Here is an 18,118-nt window from a genome sequence, read left to right as displayed (position 1 = left end):
AGCGCTCGGTCGCATGAGAGTTGGGAAAACCGTGGGATAAAGGCTAAAGCGCTAAAGGCGGGACCCGCTCCGAAAACCAGTGGTATTGATCGGGGGCACCCTCAAACGGTAAGCGGAATTGGCGAAAATGGAGCGATCCCAATTAGTGGTCGATGCATGGCAGCGGAGGAAAGAGAAAACCACCGCTGATCGCGCGTTAACGCTCGAGCAATTCAACCGCGCGAAATGTGCATATGGCGTCGAATCTGGAAGCCCCAGATCTAATAGCAGAGATCGCACCTGATGGGAAAGCGGAATCGACGGGGGATTAAGCCGTAGTTTTTAAATACTTGATGTCCGATTTGACTGTCAAGGTGGCAAAAGACTCATTCCACAATGTAATGAAAAAATCGAACCGACGAAGCGAATTGGCACAGCTGCAGGAGGACATGTGGCCACTCCTTGTGAGCCTGATGATGACGCTGAACAGGGAACTCCAAGCGAAGCTGTAGCAGGCGATCCGACGGGAAGTGGAAGAGGAATCAAATAGCCATGGGCACGAATGGCCTTAAAGCCATGAACAGAGAATAGAATAGACACAGAGACAGAGAGAGAAAAAAATAACGACCAGAATCCTGAGAGGAGGACGGAACATAGAAAGGAAGAACAAAGAGAAGAAAGACAGTGAAGCAACACTAGAATGAAATATAGAGGGCTGAGCTGACCGAAGGCAGCATCGAGCACTAGAGAGCTTGAGGGATTCAAGCCATCCTAGAGAGGATCTATCTGGACTGAGCACCACATTGGGCTCTCTCCATTGTAGACCAGAAGGTCATAGAGCTAGTAAGGAAAAGAGTCTGTGTACTCTAGTGGCTTGGGGAGTCCAAGAACCACCCTGCCAAGCAAATTCTGTTTCAGGAGACTCACATTGAGCTCCTTCATTGTAATTCTCTGCGTCAAGACACAATAAAAGAAGGCTACCACTGAAAGTTGGACTGAAGATGTAGCCCTGGAGGATAGGGTGAACGGCTTATTAAATTTTTGTGTTCTTGTATTTTCTTACTGTGTTTCTCTGCTGTTTTCCATTTCAAGTGTCTGTGTATTTGCAATTTGATCGATCTGTTGCTTAAATAACATAAATACACACACCAACACATGAGTATGTAATACCTTCATTTAATAAATCTTTAGCTGAGGTCACTCATAGGGTGATTATCAGATCAAGTGGTATCAGAGCTCTAGACTGTAAGGTTAGACAAGCTTGTGTTGGTTTAGCTGTTGAATGCTTACTAGATCAAAGCTCAAATTAGGAGAAGGAGAGTTGTTCGAAACTAGTCTTTGAAGTTGGGAGAGTCTATCCTCAGAAGACAATGTCAGAGGAAGGTTCTATGGGGCTAGACCCTCAATTCATAGAGAGTTTCTTAGCTATAAAGTCTATGGTAGAAGAAATGTATAGGGACTTTAGAAAGCATAAGGAGGAAGATTCATCAGGTTCTAAACAAGACAAAGAAGAAGATGAGTCTCATTCCCATGACCACTCAAAAGGAAAAGGGAAAGAGGAAAGCTTTCTCACACCTCCTAATAGCCCTGTGCATAATAAGAAAGAATCTTTGATCAAGCTAGATGTTAAATTTGATTTTCCTATATATGATGGAGAGCTAAATGCTGAAAAGTTGGACAATTGGATTAGACAAATTGATGTGTATTGCAGAGTGCAAAACATCGACTCAGAGAAGAGAAAAATTCAGCTGGAAAGCCTACACCTAGGAGGCACTGCCTTGGTTTGGTGGGAAGGCAAAACCCAAGCTGACATGAAAAGACATGGGAAGACTATCTCTGTCTAGAGTGACTTTGTTTCTGCAATCAAGAAGTAGTTCTATCCATTGGCCTACATGCAACAAGCCATGATGAGTTGGCAAACTCTTCGGCAGTTGAAAGGGCAAAGTGTGTAAGGGTACACTCAAGAATTTAGAAAGAGAGCATTGATTCTAGGGATCTCATTAGACTCACAAGAAACTCTTTTGAAGTACATTGGTGGTCTACACAACTACATGAGGCATACCATCCTTATGTTTAATCCCACTAGTATAGATGAGGTATCTGTACAAGCTACTCATCTAGAAGCTAGAGGAAAGAATGGAAATCCAGAAGTTGGGGGACCATCCCAACCCACTGCAAGTAAGAGCAAGGAGAAAAGAAAGCAGAAGTGGAAAGCAAGGAAGGATAATACTGCACAGAAAAGCAAAGCTTCATGCACTCACTGTAAAAAGGAGGGGCATGATGATGAGCACTGTTGGATTCTGCATCCAGAACTGAAACCTAAGAAGTCCAAGGGTAAGAAGAAGAAAACTGCTGCAGCTATTCAGAAAGATTTGGGGTCAGATTCGGGAGATGAAACAATCATTTTAGCCACAGGTATAAAAGGTAATAATTCTGAAGCATCTACTAGTAATTTTGCTTAAACTATTAATGATGAAGAATATGAGAGAAAAAGACATTCACTACAACAAAACCAGCGATTAGCGTCCCTTTTTACTTCTTTTTTTGCATCTAGAGCCCATTTTTGGTGCTATTTGCATCCATTTATCAAATATGGTGCAAAACTTGACACAAAATTTGCATCAAGTTTTGCACCAAATCTTACATCCAGTTTAGCACCAGGTATTGCAATAGGTTTTGCACCACGTTTTGTACCAAATTTTATGCCAAGTTTTGTGTCATCCTTTACACCAGGTTTTGTTCCAGGTTTTGCATCAAGTTTGGCACCTAATTTTGTTTGACATACTTTTGCATCCTCATTTGCATCCACTTTTTGCACCTACACTTGCATCAACTTTTGCATCGACTTTTGCATCCTTTTTTACATCCTTTTTTAAATCATTTTTTGCATCCATTTTTTCATCCATTTGTGCATCCCTTTTGCGCCAAGTTTTACATCGAGTTTTGTGTCTAGTTTTGCATAAAATTTTGCATCTACTTTTGTTGCATCAACTTTTCCCTCTTGTTTGGCATCCATATTTACATCCTCTTTTGCATCTATTATTGTACCCACTATTGCATCTAATATTTTTGTGCCACAATTAGCGCCGAGTTTGGCACCTCCTTTTGCACCCACTTTTGATTATAATTTTGCATCCACGTTTGCATCCTCATTTGCGTCGAGGTTTTCATCAACTACTACATCTATTTTTGCATCCCTTTTTGTATCCAATTTTGGACCAGGATTTGCATCAGGTTTTGTGTATCGTTTTGCATCTACTTTTGCATCGACTTCTATTGCATCCACTTTTGCACACAATTTTGCATCCACTGTTGCACCCATTTTAAATTACACTTTTTGCATCCCTTTTTACATCTTCATTTGCATCATACTTTGATTCTTTTTTTGCATCTATCATTACATCCACTTTTGTTATGCCACAATTTGCACCATGTTTTGCACTCACTGTTGTATCCACATTTGCTTCCAATTTTGCAACCATGTTTACATCCTCTTTTGCATCAAATATTGCATCTATTTTTGCATCCACTTTTATGTCAGGTTTATGCATTGGGTTTTGCATCTCGTTTTGTATCTACTTTTGCATCTACTTACATTATATCCATTTTTTGCATCCAATTTTGTTTTGCCTGTTGCATCAATTTTTGCTTCCACTTTTACATCCATTTTTGCATCTTATTTTGCATATTTTTTGTCTATTGTTACATCCACTTTTGTTGCACCATATCTTGCGCCTACCATTGCAACCACATTTGCTTCCACGTTTGCATCCCCTATTGCATCCACTTTTGTTTCATCCATTTTTGCATATACTTTTGTTTCCATTGTTGCATCCCCATTTGTTTCACCACAATTTGTGCCAAGTTTTACACCTACCATTGGACCCATGTTTGCTTCCACTTTTGCCTTCATGTTTGCATCCAAGTTTGCCTTGACAACTGCATCTACTTTTGCATCCACTTTTGTGTCAGGTTTTTCATGTTGTTGTGCATCTACTTATGTTGTATCCACTTTTCATCCAATTTTACTTCTATTGTTGCCCCCATTTCTATGTTTGCTTTTGCATCCCTTTTCCAACACTCATCATATTCTGCATTGATGATATTCCTTATGGCATTGACAATTATGAACAATTGATGACAATGTCAATAATATTGACAATGATGAAAATGAAGATGATGGCGATGACATGAATTGTGATTATGATGATAAAGACGATAGTGGTTACAATGACAATGATGATGATGGCAATGATTATGATGATGACGATGCTAATGACGTTGGCGAATCTTCCCAATTTTAGATGTTGTCATTGTCATAATCATAAGCATTATCTTTGGTGTCATGATCATCATTTTCATCTAGGTCATCATCAAAAACAATAATGGCATGAATGATGATGATGCATGATTACAACAATGTCGATAGAAATTACATTAATGATGATGATGGGGATGATAAAAATGACAATGACGATGATAATGGTGGTGATGATGATGATCATCGATCATCTGTCAAAAATAGAGTTGTTATTTCTCTTACGTATAGCAATGTGTCCTAAACAACCCTTTTCTAGCACTGATCACATTTTTTGGGTTGATGATATTTCTTACAACATCTACAATTATGAACAATTGCAAACAATGTTCATAATGATGATGATGATGGCATGAATGGTGATTATGATGATAATGTAATGATGGCAATAACAATGACAAGGATGATGGTGACGATGATGACAATGATTATCCTCATCTATTTGGTTTTGAATTTGTTTAGAAACCCATTCTATTGTGCATTCTTTTCCCCATTGACCGGAAATATTAGTGGGAAGTGGGGTATTCCTTGGGTTTGATATCTTAAATTGTTTCCTTTCTTCTAACACTTCTTTCCTTTTTATATCATACATATCAATCCATTTATTCATGAATTCCATTTGGTAGAGGACAAATTTGTTGAGCACAACACTTTCATCAACACCTATTAAAAATCAACATGTATAATTCAAACTTAAAATATTATTCTTTCAATTCGGGAAGCCCAAAATGATATAGTAAATGATTCTAAAATAACTATAATAATGAATATTTTACATACCAATTACTTCTTGAACACCATTAGTTTGAGGCTTTTCTCCATCTATAATATCAGATGCACATTCTTGATCCCAAAATTGTGCACCATCTTCAAAATCTTTACCAAGGAATTCACATAGGAAGAAAAATGCTTCATTTAGTACATACCCTTCAGCCATGCAACCCTCTGGATGTGCCTTCTGTCGGACATATCTTTTTAGGTTTTTCATGTATCTCTCAAAGAAAAACATCCATCTTGTTGAAATGATACCTGCCATTTCAATGTCATCAACTAGATGTATAAGTAAATGGACCTGTAGGTCCATGAAACTTGTAGGGAGCTCCTTTTCAAATACACATACAATTTCTGTGATTTCTTTCTTCCATCTTGGCACTTCAGACTCATGGATCTCTTTAGAGGTCACCCACCTAATTAGATATTGTCATTAAGTTAGTATGAATTTTTAGTGACATTTAGAATGAGATATAATATATCATTGTATCATATAGAGGAACATTTCATACCATGTAAAACCTTGTAAATATCAAGCGACCACATACCTCGTAAAGGCTAACAATCGACATATGGCATTCCTTAAGTCAGTTGTAAGGCATGAATCCCCTCTTATTGCTAGTGGCATGATATGCTATCAAACCAAATTATTATAGTTCATTAGTATTGATTTATCATAATATATCAAAATAAGTTTTAGTAAGTAAATGATAAGAATAACAATTAATTGATGTTAATACCTTCATAAAATTGTGATAATCATGTGTTTTGAATCCTGTGATATGTCCCTCTACTGTAAAAGCTTTATTCAATGATGATCCATATCCAGTGGGTGTTCTTATTGAACGAATCACATTTTTTAGTTGATCTAACTCTTTCCTTTTTAGTATCCATGGAGCTTCTGCATATGATTCATTTTCCTTACTTGGCCACAAATGTCTTCTATCAAATTTGGTACGTGAAAGAGCAATATCCCTCCTTGATGACAAAGTGTCTTTATCTTTGCTAGATATATGTCGAAAAATAGAATCAAGGACATTTTTGAAAACATGCATAGGATCTATTAAATGAGATATTAATAGATCCTTCTAGTAATGGAGATCATAAAATATGGATTTCCTTTTCATTCCTTTTGGCATTTCAACCATAACTTGTTCTGGTTCCTCAATTGAATGATCATGACAAAAAAAATGGTTCCAAGCTTTTGATTCAGCATCTCCATACATTTTAAGCCAATCAGCTGGACCCATAACCTTGGGAGGAGGTTTATTTTCAATTTTTCCATCAAATTGATTCTTTAGGCGGCTTCTGAACTTATGGTCAGGTGGTAGAAAAACCCTGTTGTTTGCATATATAACTTTGTGTAGATCTTTAGAATATCGCCCCTCAAATTGTTCTGCACATCTTGGACATGCAAAAATCCCTTTTGTTTGTAGCCCTATAATCAATAACTAGCTTACATAAGAAAACAATAATAATGTAATACTTATATACAACTTGAATTGAAAATAAATTATGATGTACTACGAATATGCAAATTATTTGATCTCTTACCAGAACAAACACCAAGTCCTGGGAAATCATGAATTGTCCAACATAGTATGCCATAAAACATGAAGGACCTATTTGATGGAGGACGTGATATGTCATACATTCTTATGCCTTTCCATAACAATTGCATCTCATCAATAAAAGGTGCAATGTAAACATCCATTTTTTTCACTTGATGTTTTCCTGGAACGATGAGAGTTAGCATAAGGTGTTCCTTTCTAACACTCATCCATGGGGGAATATTGTATACTATCAGTCCAACTGGCCAAACACTATAATTTGAGCTTAGGAAAGAGAAAGGGCACACTCCATCCATTGCAAATCCTAACCTAATACTGCGAGGTTCATCCTTGAATTTTCTTGGCCATTTTTCCTCTATATGTTTCATTGCTTTGGAGTCCATAGGAATTCGCATGAATCCATCTTTACTCCTATTCTTTGCATGCCAATCCATCAATTGTGCAAGAGATTTATAACGAAACATCCGTTGTAGTCTAGGAATAATTGGCATGTGTCGTAAAACCTTATTTGGAACCTAATTTTGACTTTCACGTCTTCATAAAGTCTATGGACAACGACTCTATAATGCAAAGGAATTTCAAGTTCTCCCATTCTATGGGAATGTACGAACAACATGCAATTCAACATGTAGTTCACGGGCACTCATGGATAATGTTACTTATAAAGAACAACATATAATCAAAGGTTAGATTCCATAATGTATAAAGCAAGTGTAACATATTACTTATTTTTATTTTTATTTTTAAAGAGTGAGAAAATCTATCATAACTCAATTATAAAACCAACAGTGAGGATAACCATCACTAACTGTTATCTGCTAGGCTAATATAGGTTGACTCATTATTATTATTAAAGAAAAACTATACCACTTATAATTACTTGCTAGTAATTTCACTCTTGCAAGATATTTTGAATCTTCAGTAATTAATCTATTTCTTTACCTTCAAAAAAGACAAATTCTTAACCAAATAAAAACAATTTTTCATTAAAAAAAGTTGATTAAATCTAACTTTACAACATTGATAAAGCATTAATATAAACAACTTAAAACTCAAAATGAAAAATAAGGTTCAAATAATAATATCAAATCAATTAAACAACATGAAGGGATCTTAATGAAACTAGAAGAGATACCCAATTCCTTGCCTTAATTTTAATGTTATTTTAGAAAAGGTATTTTATTTTCCAATATTTTTCCATTACAAATCTAGGTAACGGGGAGACTTGAACCTCAATAAACTCATGAGATAATTTCATTATGCCAAATTATTTTACGCACCACCACTAAACTTACTCACCGCCGAAAACACAAGGGGAGAAAATCGATGGGATAAATCTTTGAAGGATTTATTTAAATTTCAACGAGCCGGCTGCCGACCAACAAATTCACATTGTAACCTGCATGGTCCCGTATAAGTATTTTGACAGCTTACCGCAGAGAGGGTTTCATTTTTTCGATCAGGGTTTGGTGCTGCTCTCCGATGTTCAACTGCAGAGCTTCGAAGAGAATTTGAAATTCTTCGAACGGCGCGCCGATTCTTCATTCCACGGGTAAAAATATAAATAAAACCCTCAAATTATTCTCTCTGCAGAAGCGCCAGGTTTCATTTTGAAGCTCTTTTTGGACTAGGTTTCAATTGTATTATCTGTTCTTCTGTGTTCAGTGCTTAGTCCGTTTTCGAAGATGGCAGGATCACTACTTGGGAGCCTTCCAGCTCCCAAGGTAAACAACGGGCCACAGTATGATTTTGCTTCGGATCCATGGTTCAGGGATCGGGTAGATCAACACCAGCCCAATTCAGTCGTAAAGGTTAAGCAAATACCCCCTTACGGGAAGCGGGCAGGATTTGTCCCTCGCAAGATCGAAGACTTCGGCGATGGGGGCGCCTTCCCAGAGATTCACATTGCCCAATATCCACTGGACATGGGGCGCAAGGAAGAAAGGAAAGACACCAAGATTCTGCCCGTGAGCGTTGATGCGCAGGGCAATATAGCCTTCGACGCCATTGTTAAGCAGAACGAGAATGCATCCAAGGTTGTGTATTCTCAACATAGGGATCTCGTGCCTAAGCTGGGTGACGAGGTTGGTGGGATCCAGAAGATGGACGAAGAGGAGGAGGATAAGGAGATAAACGAAACAACCCTAAGAACAAAGGCAGCCCTGGAAAAGATTGTAAATGTTCGTCTCAGTGCCGCACAGCCGAAGAATGTCCCCCAGCAGTCCTCTGAAGCAACCCATATCAAATACACGCCTTCACAGCAATCAGTGGCTTTTAATTCCGGTGCGAAAGAAAGGATTATTAGGATGGTTGAGATGCCCAAGGATCCTCTTGAGCCTCCCAAGTTCAAACATAAGAGGGTACCAAAAGCTTCCGGATCACCCCCCGTTCCTGTTATGCATTCACCTCCGAGGCCTGTGACTGTCAAGGATCAGCAAGACTGGAAAATCCCACCTTGCATCTCCAATTGGAAGAATCCCAAAGGGTATACAATTCCGCTCGACAAGCGTCTTGCGGCTGATGGAAGAGGGCTCCAGGAGGTCCAGATTAATGACAACTTTGCGAAGCTTTCAGAGGCGTTGTATGTAGCTGAACAGAAGGCCAGAGAGGCGGTTGAGATGAGATCCAAGATCCAGAAGGAGTTGATGCTCAAGGAGAAGGAGAAGAAAGAACAGGAACTGCGTGCTCTGGCTCAACGAGCTAGGATGGAGAGAAGTGGAGCAGGTGCAGGTGCAGGTGCCGGAGCCGGTGCTGGTGGTGGTGATAAGGTCGCTATTGGAGTACCTGAAAGGGCAACTGTCACGCCCTTTGCAGGTGGCAGTGAAAGGAAGACGGAGTCTGATCGTGATGCCCCCAAGGAGAACATAAGAGAGAATAAAGAGGAAAGAGAGGAACGGCTTAAGCGTGAAGCGCTTCGCGATGAGAGGAGAAGGGAGAGAGAAAGGGAAAGAAGGTTGGAGGCTAAAGAAGGGCACGTTGGGAAGAAAAGCAAGATTACCAGAGACAGAGACCGTGATGTTAGTGAGAAAATTGCGCTCGGAATGGCCAATACCACTGCAGGTACAGGTGAAGTTGCCTACGATCAGAGACTATTCAACCAGGAGAAGGGCATGGAGTCTGGATTTGCAACTGATGATCAGTACAATATTTATGATAAAGGTCTATTTACTGCTCATAACACACTGTCCACTCTTTATAGACCCAAGAAGGATGCAGATAATGAAATGTACGGAGGGGCAGATGAACAGCTTGATAAGGTGCTTAAGACTGACCGTTTCAGAGCTGATAAAGGATTTGCTGGTGCTACTGAAAGGGGTGGACCTAGGGACAGACCTGTTGAGTTTGAAAAGGATGCAGAAGAAGCTGATCCATTTGGTTTGGATCAGTTCTTGACGGAAGTGAAGAAAGGGAAGAAAGCAATGGACAAGATTGGAGGTGGAGGAACCATGAAGGCAAGTGCTGGGTCTGCAATGAAGGAAAGTTATGAAGGAGGCTCCAGTAGGACTCGTGTTGACATTGGGAGAGGGCGCTAAATTTGACTATTGCCAAAAACTGGTAAGCGCTTCTTTTGTGAGAGGTTGGTCGTTTTTAATGCCTCGAGAGAAATTTTATTGGGTGATTTTATACTTGATATGAATGTGAACAACCAAATTAAAATTCTTCTCTTTAGTTACAGAAACGACTTGTTGCCACAACTCTTTCAAGTTTCATGGGTATGTACTTAGCCATGAAATCCAGGGCAAAGCATGTCACAATGCATTTAGTTGTGTCATGCATACAATAGTATTCTCTTAAAATTTGTAATTTTAAAACAGTCCTATTGTTGTAATTTCTGTTTTATGTAATGACTAAAACTGCAAAAGGGTTGAGTGTATTACTGCCCACTTTAATTTCCAAAGTGTTTTAAAAAAAACACGATTTCAGTTTGGTGCATTTTAGTTCAAAGATTTCCAAATCGTTATCCTTATTATTGGTTGGATGCAAATTTGTTTTGGTAGATATGCTTTTAATGGTTAAATTACTGTATTTATTATATATTTGCTTAAAATTGTATAAATTTTAACTCAGGAGAAGTATTTATATCATAGGTAGGCTAGTGAGCTGGCACTATGTCATCAGAACAATAAAATTAAGATTGTCTAGTGCATCTTAACATATTATGGGGGCTTTAGCAGAAAATTATCTCTCTCTTGAAACTTTGTCGAAATGTTACGAAGTATGCAAAGTTGCTCTCTATACATATATGGAATCCCAGTTTTATCATTTAGGCCAGCATTATGCTTGTGGGTTCATTCTTGCTAGATGCAAATAAATTGAGTATGCGTGCTGTTGATTAAGAATTGGTTAAACACTGTAGTAGGAGAAGCAGTTTGCATTTGACATACTTATAATGCCCAATTGTAATGATATTAGTTTTTTGATCCCATATCAGTAGAAGACAAAATCAATTATCTTCTTGGTCACAATTATTTGTGTAGGTGTGTAAAAGGAGAGAATTTTAATCTTACTGTTATTGCCTCATAACTGCTGAACTTCTTTGCTTGTATTTCAGTGATACTAAGATGTTGAATAAGAAACTGGTTCATTTTGGAATTTAATCTCAACAGAAAAATGAATTTAATCTCAACAGAATCAAAATATTGTACATTTCCCCCAGCTATACATTTGAGTTACATAATCAGCTAATTCTCCAACTGAGATCTAGTTTGCGGGCTTTTAAAGATATCTCAGAATATATAGAAATGGCTGAGTAACTAGCTATTGTTTACATGTTCTATTTTTCCCGTGGGCTGAAAGAGAGACTGATGCCTACTTGTAAAATTTCATCGGACAATGAAGAAGGTCCTATGGGACACTCTCACCCTAAGTCATCTCATAGGGGAACTAACATTTTCCACCCTATGTTGAGCAATAGGCATGATACAATATCTCATCCATCCTATTGCTTCTTGATCTTCCAAACAATAACCCTCAAGAGTCATGTGGTAGAACACATTGCATCATATGTTTGGGTGAGATTCCTGACTTACCAAAGACAAGGATCAAACACCATAGCATCCTTCCAACTTGTTCTTTCACAGCTTCTTCAAGGGTGTGAGGGTCAACTTGAATAAACCTGTGAATACTTCTTCAGGAGTCTTGTTGTCCAATGATTGATGGGGTACCTGTTTTGAACATATACAACTGCATTAGTTGCTTCCCCCAAAGGAACTTCAACAACTTTTGATCATGGAGCATGGCATGGGCAACTTCTACAATAGACCCGTTCTTCCTTTTGGCTATTCCATTTTGTTTGAGATTATAGGGCACAATCATCTCTTTCGTGATGCCTTCTTGCAAATATTTATGAATTCATTGGAAATGTACTCTCCACCAATGTCAGACCTGAAGATCTTAATTTTCTTTCCAGTTTGATTTTTGACCAAGGCTTTGAAATTCTTGAACAAATCGAAGGCCTCATCCTTATGCTTCATGTAATATATCCATGTCTTCTTTAAAATATCATCAATGAAGATAATGTAGTAGAGATGACCACCAATGTACGGGCATCAGACCACATATCTCGTAATGACTGAGATGGAGGATGTCTTTTGTATTTTTGTCTTGTTCTCACTAGAGGGAAATGGACCCCTTCTCTTCTTTCCACTAGCACATCCAGGACATACTCCATCGTGTTGGGCTTGAACATCAGGAATTCCAGAAACCAATTTCTTCAATTTCGTGAGGACTGATCATCCAATTTAACTGATGGAATCATATATTATTTTGGCCTGCTAGATTTGTTTGGGTTTGAAAATAGGCTTCTAGGCTAAATTTCACACGTCTAACTTCTCTCTGCTAATCATCTGCTGGAACATCATCACATCATGGATAAGTTTTGCATGTGTTAATTTTAGGTATGATCTATGCTTAGAGAAATTTACTTCAATTTTTCATATTAGCCCAATGACAATATTCAGATTAGCAATCGCATCAACATGATAGTAAAGTGCAGATAGAACATAAACATAAACAGTAGAAGACAAGCCAAGAGAAGAGGACACAAGATGTGGCACCAGCCAGGGACAAACCCCAATGTGGGGAACCCTTGATCAATTCTTCTTATAATCTTCAATAGTTCAGCAGAGAGAGAGATAGTACAAATACATAAATCTGAGAGAGAGAGAGATCGTACAAATACATAAATCTGAGATTTTATGACAGCAGAAGAAGGTACATCATTATGACAGTCTTCAATCATCAAGAGTGCTGAAGCATATCCTGATGCAGCATTCTTCAAATCGCTAGCTGCTCCAGCAATTCTGGTTGCAGGCCAAAACTCCCTTGACTGTGATGAATGGCTAATCTGATCAGTCTCCGAACAGTCCTAAGACAGCAGCCCCAAGGTAACCCTTGCTATGGTGCTATGGCCCGTGGCCTAGCACATAGCAACACTAAAGAAAATGTCTTCAAAACATCGCCAACCGAATGCTCAAAGCATCTCTTAAAAGTGCTGTAGACTTCTTGTTGCACTGCTGCAATTCTGGGACTGTTTAGGGCACCAATCAGTCCCTAACAGTTCATCAAACTAGCCCAGAATTGCTTTCCCTTTCTGCAGCTCTCCTCCAATAAGATGATGCCCTCCATGCTGCTTTTTTAGAGCAGATTCAAGCCTAACATAAGGACTGTCCACCCTCCAGCAAGTCCTAATCTTGGCCTTCAAGATCAGGGCCTTGGCCTTCCAATCAGCAACTCGGACCCTTATGAAATTTTGAGATTAGGCCTTGTCATTCACTGTAACTTCAAGATCACAACATGACTTAAGTCGCTGAATATGATTGACAACTTCTGGTAAATTAGATTTATTTGATTCTTTATTTTTGTGTTTAATATGGAACCTATTAGTTCCTTTACCAAAACACCACATCCCCGCAATAGCTCTCAACATAGATATTTTATTACTTCCATTTTGGCTCATTATCAATGAGTAATCTCCTTTAGTGTTCCCTAATGACAATCCTTCAATAAGAGTCATAATGCACTATGGTGTATGCATTATGGTAGGTTTGCAACCAAATTTCCTTAGTGGAGCAACAACTGCATTACTCCCATCTACAGTAGTGTAAGAGACAGCCCTGTCAGGAACAGAGTATCGAAGAACTTCTTCTCTACAGAAATAGGCTTTCATATCAGCAGAACTTGGGGTGATAGTGATTGAACTTTTTTGAGCTCTAAAGTCCTGAAATATTTCCTTTTCATATATACTTGTTGGCATTTATGGTGGTGGTGGGGTAGGAAGAAGAACAATCTGCTGAAGAGTTTCATTCCAATTTTTCATCCAATGATGGGAATCAATGGAAGGAGCGTGGTGTAGGAACAGTAAAGTTTCTTAAGCACAAGGATACTACAAAGGTTCGGCTGGTCATGAGGCAATCCAAGACATTGAAAATATGTGCAAACCATTTAAGTAGGTAAATTTGTTTGTTTGTTTTTTTTTTTGTGTAATTTCCCCCCTGAGATTGTAATAGCTTATCTTACGTCCAAGTTTTAAGAGGCTTTCTGTGCCGAGAATTTGTGTTGATCCTTATTATCTGGATTATATTGTTTTTTTTTTTTTTGCCTTGCAGTTCATTCCCCAATGTCACTTCAGGAGCACGCAGGTAGTGATAAAACTTGGGTCTGGCATGCAACTGATTTCTCAGATGGGGAACTGAAGGAAGAACTCTTCTGCATTCGTCTTGGCTCTGTAGACAGTGAGCACTGTTCTTAGACTCTTCTAATCCTTGTTATGATCTTTTCTTTCTGTCTTGTATTTTTCTTTGATAAAATCAATGTTTGAGTACCTATATTCTTGGATCATTTCATTGAAGGGTTGATTTTGCATATGTTCTTAGGATGCTTTTGTGCAGATTATAGTGGGTTGGTAAGGGATCCCCCTCCCCAAACACCCTATCAGCATAGTTAAGACTTGAGTTTAGGGTGGCTTTAATTATCTCTGGTAATAGCAAATGATACGGAGGATTGTGCATAACCCACCCCCTTTTGATTCCAATAAGCAGAGGTGGTCACTATGGTAATCCGATTTCAATTTGTAGTTAGAAAATGGGGTCACAACTTTCCATATTTTTTGTTTTGTTTTGTCTTTTTACATCAAACAATAGTATATTTATTAGAACCATAGTCAACTAAACAAACAGGAAACAATTTATTTGACAGGTGGAAGAAGTGATAGGCTTAGAGCAATTGAATTGTAGGCCATGCTTCTTGACGAATTGATGAACAAATGTCTCCTTACTTGAGATTTAGGTTGGCACCATGGCACCATCTTGTCCATCATTATACACTAATCTTGCCATTATCTTCTTCACCGTGAATGACTGGCCTGTTCCCTGCAAATAAATCTGGGCATAGAGGAGCCAATCCAAGAACAGTAATCTCTAGCACAAGACAATATTAATGATCTAAATACCTAATCCTGAAGCTTGAGTTTGATTTTTCTCTACTGGTTCTGAATCTCTGATTGAGAATCTCCCACTCGTCATTATCAAACCTTCTCCTTCATCATTGGCATCAGCTGCACTGCTGAGGTACTTTGGTTGGTTGTCATTAGACTTGGGAGCTTGAAGTTTCAAATGATTATAGTAACAGACAGCGAGAAAAGCCAGTCCACACCCACTCAAGTTTATGACTGTAACCTTTTCATTTATTACAGACAAAGATTATGTTATGAGCAGCCAGTCCTTGACAAGACCAGCAACATTCATAGTCAAGGCTGAAGTCTTTCCTATTAGAAGAAACACTGCAAGATTAAGAGCCAAGGCACAAGCAGAAATGTCATGTAATCCAAATCAAAGGAAGAGACCCTGATTATCAGAAATGGGTATTCTACTAAGTCCCAGGGGGTGCTGAGAAAAACAAGGCAACAAGGAGCAACAAAGATGTGATGGGATTCAACTTAATCCATTTTGATGTTCGTGGAATTTGTATGAGAACCAATTGGGTAGTCTCACATGCAACTGCACTTAACTGGAGAATCACCTCCCATGCATTCATCTTGGCCTCCCCATAAGCTGAAATAGTAACTCCAATGGATATGGCCAACATATTGGCCTCGGGCTCACCTTTATAAGCTTCTTTCTTTAGGGAAACCACAATCAAATACACAGCAATGGGAATTAGAGCTTTCAGCATTTGAAATAATGATACTGAGAGGAAAACATAGGCAAAATTTGAAAACCAGAGACCCAAAGAATACACTTATCAATACTATGGGTTCAACGAGCTTGAAGACTCTTACAATAGCAACAGCCAGTGTTGAGTAGAAGCCCATGTGAATCATGGTGGGACTGATCACACTAAAGTTGTCAAGCAATGGCAACTCCAATGGATATGGCTAACATATTGGCCATGGCCTCACCTTTATAAGATTCTTTCTTCAGGGGAACTGCAATCGAATGCATATCAAATGGGCACAAGAGCTTTCAACATTTGAAATATCAATACTTTGAGAGACATGCACCAAGGGCTGCATCATTTAGGATTTGTACTCAGTTTAGGTGTCATATTCAAGGGGAAGTTGTTATGCTTTCCACCACTTCATAGATTGTTAGAGTGATGAAACAAAAGAGGCTCCCTCTTGAGGCTAGATTATGTCATTCATATCAGCTGTGTTGTTGATGTCCTAGCTCAGCCAGGTCTTGCCAAAACTCTGTTGAGGTTCAAAATTTATTATAAACTGAAATGTCTTCACAAGAATTGACCTCATAAAATGCCATAATCACAAGATATGCCATACATGGCTGTGATTATGGCTCGCAAGACCCTTAGACTTTGAGCAATGAGGCTCGCAACATCACTTACGATTATGCACTCTACAATTCTGTGACCAGCTGAATGTCAAGCAATTGAACCGCGATTTAAATCCTATTTTGTCAGCAATAAGTACTATACTTTGTCTTTATTTAGTGTAGAGAACCAAGCACTTATTCTGCTCATCTATAGAAGGGACAATGGTTGTTTGCCTATGAGGTATAAGGAAATCCTATCAGATGTTTTGTATTTTCGTATGGAATTGAATCATACTCCTGCACACTGTAACATTCATATATATCAACCTGTAGAGGCTTTAATAACACCTAGTATTCTGGTTAGTGATTTTATTGGACCTCATGTGCATATCCTACATGCACAAGATGGACTATTCATATGTTACAAGGTATTATTCTTATTATTTAGGGTGCACATCTTCAGGTGCTCAAGAACGATTACTAGAACAGTCAGTTAATTCTGCAATTTAAAGGATGAAAAAGGAGGTTATAGGAGTCTAGTTTTGGTTCTCATCCACAATGTCACACTAGTCTGCCTGGGCATGGTTCTCATGGTTTAATAGTGACTTGAGGAGTCATAATACCACAGATCACTAAACACGAACAGCTAAGGTAGCCCAAGGACAATAGCCATCTTTACACATTAATTAACAGGTCTTACATTAATTATCCTAGGGGGTTTTAATACTTCCAAATGCTTAAAAAATAGTTAGCAGAGCATTCACATTACACATTCCAGCAATCTTTTCTATAAACCAACCAAATGCAGTCAGGAGAGCCCTCCTTTTAAACTATACAACCTTATTGTTAGTATGATCAACCTTATTTTAATATATAGTGTGACAAACCGTATGTGACAGGCAAGTGGAAAACTTTTCTCGCAATTGACTAAGCGACGTCCTGCGAGCGAGACTTGAGACGGAAACCCTCGTCAGAAGTATATGCTTGGCTCTTTTCCAAACAAATGAAGAGTCAATGAGGTTTTGTGTAATCACTTCTGGTATCGTATTGGGTTATTGTTAGAAGCGATAATTGGATTCAGATTCTCATCGAGTGAGTTGTTCTGCTTTCTCAATTTGAGAGGGCTTGTTTGGAGGGAAAAATGAAAGAGGACATACAAGAATAGTGAGGGGAAAGATGCAAAGGAAGAGGATTGAGAACATCGCCAACAGGCAGGCTACATTTTCCAAACGTAGGTGGATTGCTGAAGAAAGCTTACGAGCTCTCGGTGCTCTGCACTGCAGAAGTTGAACTTGTGATTTTCTCCCCAGCAGGAAAGCTCTATGAACTGTTTTTTAGTGCAAATTCTACTATTTTGATTCTAATAATCATGGCTATGCAAACCTCATGAGATTCTTACTAATAACCCCGGTGGTGCAAGCCCTAGTAAGCTCGATGTTGAAAAACTTAGTGTAAAACCTCCAAATCGCTGGTTTTGTTGTAGTGCTTATTAGAGAGTATATAAAAAATTTCACACCTTTTTATGAGATATGGGAGGAAAACATGTTAAAGATTTTTAATAAATATAAAATTTCCAAAATGATGCTAGTTACGTGTGATTCTTTTTTCATTGTTTGTGATTATGAAAAATGAAACTCAATGTTTTTTCATTAGTGCACACATATTTCATTATATAATTGCATACAGAAAAATCATTCTAGAGCCGATAACAA

The 18,118-nt window shown here is 38.4% G+C and overlaps 1 pseudogene across 1 annotated transcript; it reads left to right on the top strand.

The window, feature by feature from the left end:
• Positions 1-7,973: 7,973 nt before the first annotated feature.
• LOC149172360 (SNW/SKI-interacting protein A pseudogene) lies at positions 7,974-10,172 on the top strand (annotated as a pseudogene). Its single transcript, XR_016259082.1, has 2 exons — positions 7,974-8,191; positions 8,305-10,172. The product of XR_016259082.1 is annotated as an SNW/SKI-interacting protein A pseudogene (transcript).
• Positions 10,173-18,118: the final 7,946 nt, after the last annotated feature.

This window comes from Pinus tabuliformis, chromosome 4_2, assembly GCF_031772625.1.
Source record: "Pinus tabuliformis cultivar Carrire ecotype Pingquan chromosome 4_2, CPIR1, whole genome shotgun sequence".
Lineage (NCBI taxonomy): Eukaryota > Viridiplantae > Streptophyta > Pinopsida > Pinales > Pinaceae > Pinus > Pinus tabuliformis.
The sequence above is the reverse complement of the archived record's forward strand: the minus strand, read 5'-3'. Positions and strand labels throughout refer to the sequence as shown.